Source organism: Triticum aestivum, chromosome 6A (assembly GCF_018294505.1).
Source record: "Triticum aestivum cultivar Chinese Spring chromosome 6A, IWGSC CS RefSeq v2.1, whole genome shotgun sequence".
In the NCBI taxonomy this organism is placed as follows: domain Eukaryota; kingdom Viridiplantae; phylum Streptophyta; class Magnoliopsida; order Poales; family Poaceae; genus Triticum; species Triticum aestivum.
Window position 1 is genome coordinate 412,161,506 of NC_057809.1, and position 6,364 is coordinate 412,167,869.

The following is a 6,364-nucleotide window of genomic DNA, read 5'->3' on the forward strand; positions in this document are numbered from 1 at the left end:
AATCTTATGGATCTGAACATTTATGCCAAAATAAAGAAGAATTACTTAGAGAAATATGTTAGGTAGCATTCCACATCAAAAATTCTGTTTTTATCATTTACCTACTCGAGGACGAGCATGAATTAAGCTTGGGGATGCTAATACGTCTCCAACGTATCTATAATTTTTTATTGTTCCATGCTATTATATTATCAACCTTGGATGTTTTATATGCATTTATATGCTATTTTATACTCCCTCTGTTCCTAAATATAGGGTGTATAGTTTTTGGCATGGAAATTAAAGAACGCATATTGAGGGAACATTTCACAAGTTTTGGGCGAGATTACACCTGATTAATTGAGGAGCTTACCCTATATAAGGAAATGTAATCAAATCCCTTAAAAAATGATCCAAACAAGTGGTGTAACGCAATACACCTTAAATTTCAGACATTTTCTCAAAAATCTATACACCTTATATCAAGGAACGGAGGGAGTATGATTTTTGGGACTAACCTATTAACCTAGAGCCCAGTGCCAGTTTCTGTTTTTTCCTTGTTTTAGAGTATGACACAAAAGGAAAATCAAACGGAGTCCAATTGACCTAAAACTTCACGGAACTTATTTTTGGAAGGAAAGCAACCTGGGAGACTTGGAGTCCACGTAAGGGAAGCAACGAGGAAGCCACGAGGCAGGGGGCGCGCCCACCCCCTGGGCACGCCCTCCACCCTCGTGGGCCCCTCGTGGCTCCCCTGACATACTTCTTCCGCCTATATATCTCCATATACCCTAAAACGATCAGGGAGCACAATAGATCGGGAGTTCCACCGCCAGAAGCCTTCGTAGCCACCGAAAGCCAATCTAGACCAATTCCGGCTCCCTGCCGGAGGGGGGAATCCTTCTCCGGTGGCCATCTTCATCATCCCGGTGCTCTCCATGACGAGGAGGGAGTAGTTCTCCCTCGGGGCTGAGGGTATGTACCAGTAGCTATGTGTTTGATCTCTCTCTCTCTCTCTCGTGTTCTTGAGGTGATACGATCTTGATGTATCGCGAGCTTTGCTATTATATTTGGATCCTATGATGTTTATTCCCCCCTCTACTCTCTTGTAATGGATTGAGTTTCCCCTTTGAAGTTATCTTATCGGATTGAGTCTTTAAAGATTTGAGAACACTTGATGTATGTCTTGCCGTGCGTATCTGTGGTGACAATGGGATATCACGTGATTCACTTGATGTATGTTTTGGTGATCAACTTGCGCGTTCCGCCCATGAACCTATGCATAGGGGTTGGCACACGTTTTCGTCGTGATTCTCCGGTAGAAACTTTGGGGCACTCTTTGAGGTTCTATGTGTTGGTTGAATAGATGAATCTGAGATTGTGTGATGCATATCGTATAATCATACCCACGGATACTTGAGGTGACATTGGAGTATCTAGGTGACATTAGGGTTTTGGTTGATTTGTGTCTTAAGGTGTTATTCTAGTACGAACTCTAGGGCTATTTGTGACACTTATAGGAATAGCCCAACGGATTGATTGGAAAGAATAACTTTGAGGTGGTTTCTTACCCTACCATAATCTCTTTGTTTGTTCTCCGCTATTAGTGACTTTGGAGTGACTCTTTGTTGCATGTTGAGGGATAGTTATATGATCCAATGATGTTATTATTGTTGAGAGGACTTGCACTAGTGAAAGTATGAACCCTAGGCCTTGTTTCCTAGCATTGCAATACCGTTTACGCTCACTTCTATCTTTAGTTACCTTGCTGTTTTTATAATTTCAGATTACAAATACCTTTATCTACTATCCATATTGCACTTGTATCACCATCTCTTCGCCGAACTAGTGCACCTATACAATTTACCATTGTATTGGGTGTGTTGGGGACACAAGAGACTCTTTGTTATTTGGTTGCAGGGTTGCTTGAGAGAGACCATCTTCATCCTACACCTCCTACGGATTAATAATCCTTAGGTCATCCACTTGAGGGAAATTTGCTACTGTCCTACAAACCTCTGCACTTGGAGGCCCAACAACATCTACAAGAAGAAGGTTGTGTAGTAGACATCACGCTCCTTCAAATCCAAATACATCTAGGTGTTTCCGGGGTGAAAGAGTATGGTGAGTCATGAGCTTCCTGAAGTATTAACTTCCTAATCTCAGCATTATTGGGCACATAAATATGATCCTCGAACCATAAGGTCTCATGCTCATCCTCACGGAAACCCTTGGCTTTTCCTTTGCTCATTTTCTCCTTTATCTCAGCGATTTACTTAACTTCCTTTTGAGCTTCTCGAATCTTTCCCAATAATGTAGACTGAATCTCTATTGTCGCCACAAAACCTCTTGGAACTATCTCCAAACGAAGCTCCTTGAGATTCTTGACTAACTCCTGCGGTAATCATCCGCTTACAAGGGTATTGGCATAACTCTTTCGGCTCAAAGCGTCTGCTACGACATTGGCCTTTCCTAGGTGATAATGCAATTTCATATCATAATCCTCTATAAGCTCCAACCATCTCCTTTGCCTGAGATTTAACTCCTTCTACGTGAAAATGTACCTCAATCTCTTGTGATCTGTGCGCACATCACAATGGTTTCCAATAAGAAAATGTCTCCAGGTCTTAAGCACATGCACTACGACTGCTAACTCCAAATCATGAGTGGCATAATTCAATTCATGTGGTCGAAGTTGTCGTGAGGCATATGAAACAACTCTTCCGTCCTGCATAAGTACTCCTCCAAGTCCTAAGCGATAAGAGTCGCAATACACTTGGAAATCCTTGCGTATATCCGGAAGAATCATCATTGGGGCTGTAACCAAACGTTTCTTCAACTCCTGAAAACTAGCTTCACATTCCTCGGTCCATTTAAACTTAGTGTCCTTCTTCAACAACTCCATCATAGGCTTCGCAATCTTGGAAAAATTCTCAATGAATCTCCGGTAATATCTCATGAGTCCTAGAAAACTACGGATCTCCCCAACTGAGGTGGGTGCCAACCACTCAGTTACAAACTGAACCTTGGTGGGGTCTACTTCTATACCTTCTCCTGATATAACATGTCCAATAAATCCAAGTTCCTTCAACCAAAACTCACACTTGCTAAACTTGGCATACAACTGATGTTCCCTGAGCTTCTCGAGAACTAAGCGCAAGTGTTCTTTGTGTTCCTCTTCATTCTTTGAGTATACCAAAATATCATCAATGAAAACCACTAAAAACTTATCCAAAAACTCCATGAACACCTTATTCATCATACTCATGAAGTAGGCTGGGGCGTTGGTCAATCCAAATGACATGACCATGTACTCATATAGCCCATACCTTGTGGTGAAAGCTGTCTTAGGTATATCCTTTTCTCGGATCTTCAACTGGTGGTATCCTGATCGCAGATCGATCTTGGAAAATACTTTAGCTCCTTGCAGCTGGTCAAACAAATCATTGATCATTGGTAGTGGGTATTTGTTCTTGATCGTCACTTCATTCAATGTACGATAATCAACAACCATTCTCATAGATCCATCCTTCTTCTCAACCAAGAGCACTGGGGCTCCCCACGGGGATGAACTTCGTCGAATGTAACCTTTCTCCAATAACTCCTTAATATGCTTCTTAATTTCCTCCAGATCATTTGCGGGCATCTAGTATGGCCTCTTTGATATTGGTCCGGTGCCTGGCAACAGCTCTATCAAAAATTATATGTCTCGATCTGGTGGCATGCCTGGTAGTTCCTATGGAAATACATCCGGGTAATCCTTCACTATAGGCACTTCTTCTTGAATAACTCCTGAAAGAGAATTCACTTGGGTCCTCCTTGACGAATGTCTAGATACATACTTGATCCTTTTTCCCTTTGGGGTGGTGAGAAGAATTGACTTACTTGCACCATCAATGTTTCCTCCATACTTCGATAACAAATCCATGCCTAATATTATATCCAATCCTTGAGACTCCAAAATTATTAGGTATGAGGGGAAAACATAGCTACCAATGGTTAAGGGTAACCGATCACACCATCGGCTGACCATATACTCCGCTCCTGGCGAGCTTACTAACATAGGTGACCTAAGGGCTAAGGTTGGTAACTTAAACTTGTCCACAAATCCCCTTGATATGTATGAATGCGATGCACCAGTATCAAAAAGAACGAGTGCGGTAAATGACTTAATCAAAAACTTACCGATCACTGCGTTAGGCTGATCTTCAACCTCCTCCACATTGATGTGGTTCACCTAACCTCTAGTGAAGGGATTGGGCTTCTTCCCAGAGTTTCCATTTCCATTGCCATTCTTCAACTCAAAACAGTCGTTGGCATAGTGCCCGGTCTTCCCGCACTTGTAATAGGTAACATGGCTCATGTCCTTCTTGGCGGGGGTTGCTGGGTTGGGGCGGTTCTGGCTACTGCTTGCTCCATTCCCGTTTCCATTCTTAGGCACACTATGGTTATGGGAACTTCCTCCATTGTGAGTATGGCCTCCATGGTTATGGGTGTAACCTCCGGGGTTAGGGGTAAAGCGAGGCTTCTGTTGAGCTCCGGAATTATACTTCCCCTGTCCATACTTCCGTTTGCGGCTCTCTATCTGATGTTGTTTTCTTTCAATCATAAGGGCCCAGTCTACAAACTCCTGATAGTTAGTGAATGTTGCCACCATCAACTGCATACTCATCTCATCATTCAACCCTTCCATAAACTTCTCCCGCTTCACGGCATCTGTGGCCACATCATCTGGAGCATAGCGGCCTAACTTGCTAAACTCATCCACGTACTGCCCCATAGTACGATTTCCCTGGCGTAAGTTGCGGAACTCATGCTTCTTCATATTCATAGCTCCAGTTGAGACATGGGCTGTGCGGTAAGCTTGCTGAAACTGATCCCATGTGACATTGGCTATGGGAAAAGTGGTTGTGTAATTCTCCCACCATGATGCCGCTGGTCCATCCAATTGATGTGCGGCAAAGCGCACCTTCTCCGCATCTGTGCAACCTGCGGTGGTCAACTCCCTTCCAATCCCACGTAGCCAATCATCAGCAATAATCGGCTCGGTGCTACTGGAAAACACCGGCGGATTCAACCTCAGAAAACGGGCTAAGTTGTCAACAGGTGGTGGTGGCGGTGGGTTGTTGTTGCCTTGGTTCTGGACTAGTAGTTGCATCAAGGCATTCTACTGTTGTATCAACTGGGTGAGCTCCGGTGGGAAGACAAATCCGGGGTCACGTCTCCGAGGCATCTGATGGGTTTAAAGGGGAGAGATTAGAATAGAATGAGGTCTAAGGAGAAAACACTACCCATATGCACATGAGACAAACACATTCATATCACACCACTTAATTCAAACAAGGGCATACAATCGATCAATCTACCGTCACAAAAACTTGGACTACTACTATATACATGGGGGAATACTACTGACAATATGGTGGTCAACTAGAAGCTTTGATCGGTGGAAGACTCCATGATATCCTCTCCAGCCTCGTCTTCGTAATCATCATCACTGCTGTCGGGGTCGGAGTCGGTGTCGTCGATGATGATGTAGTCCTCAGTATGGTCGTCATCTCCTCCTGGCGCGGGGTCTCCCATGAATACCCCTAGCTTCCTCGTCAGGTCATCATTTTTTTCTACTAGCATTGCGATTTCCTCCTTGTATCCGTCGTGTGTAGACTTGAATTCCTCTTCAAGCTCCATGTTCCTGGTCATCACCTTCTTCAAATCTATCACGGTTGCGCCCATTTGATTCTCCTGGCGACGAATGTGCTGGTTTAACTCCTGGATGAACACTGCAATGGACCTGTCCCTCTTGGTGCTGATCATCTCCCATTGCTCATCTCGGCGCCCACATATCTGGTAGATGGTGTCCTTAAGATCCTTGTGATAAACTTCGCCGATGCGTCCCATGGCCATGTGGGCTGCCATGCTCTTTCCTAGACTCCAGGTTGGTGCATCAAAGGAAAACTCAATGGGCTCAGTAACTGGCATGAATGTCCTTCCTGGAACATGAACTCGAGTCATCCAACGCTCCTCTTCTGGTAAAGTGGTGGTGTAGGTCCCGGTGAAGCTTGGTATTCCGATGTTCAGGTACCTAGTCCTTCAAGTGTCGTCCAAAAGGCGTGTCTTCATCCGGTTGAGAAAACTTGTTCCTTGGGTCTGCCATCTATAGAGTGGAAAATGGAGAGGAGTCTGAAATTAGTAGAGAAGAGTGACCTATGGCTTGTCTTAGTGGTCAAGTCCTACAATCAGCGTGTGCCCTGATACCATCTTGTAGCGATCCGACCTCAAACGGTCAAATCTCTGTGCATAAGTGTCATCCCTGGATCGGTAATGCTGACACACACAGTACTTGAAGGATTTATAACAGAGTGCAATCACACACTTATTACATCGA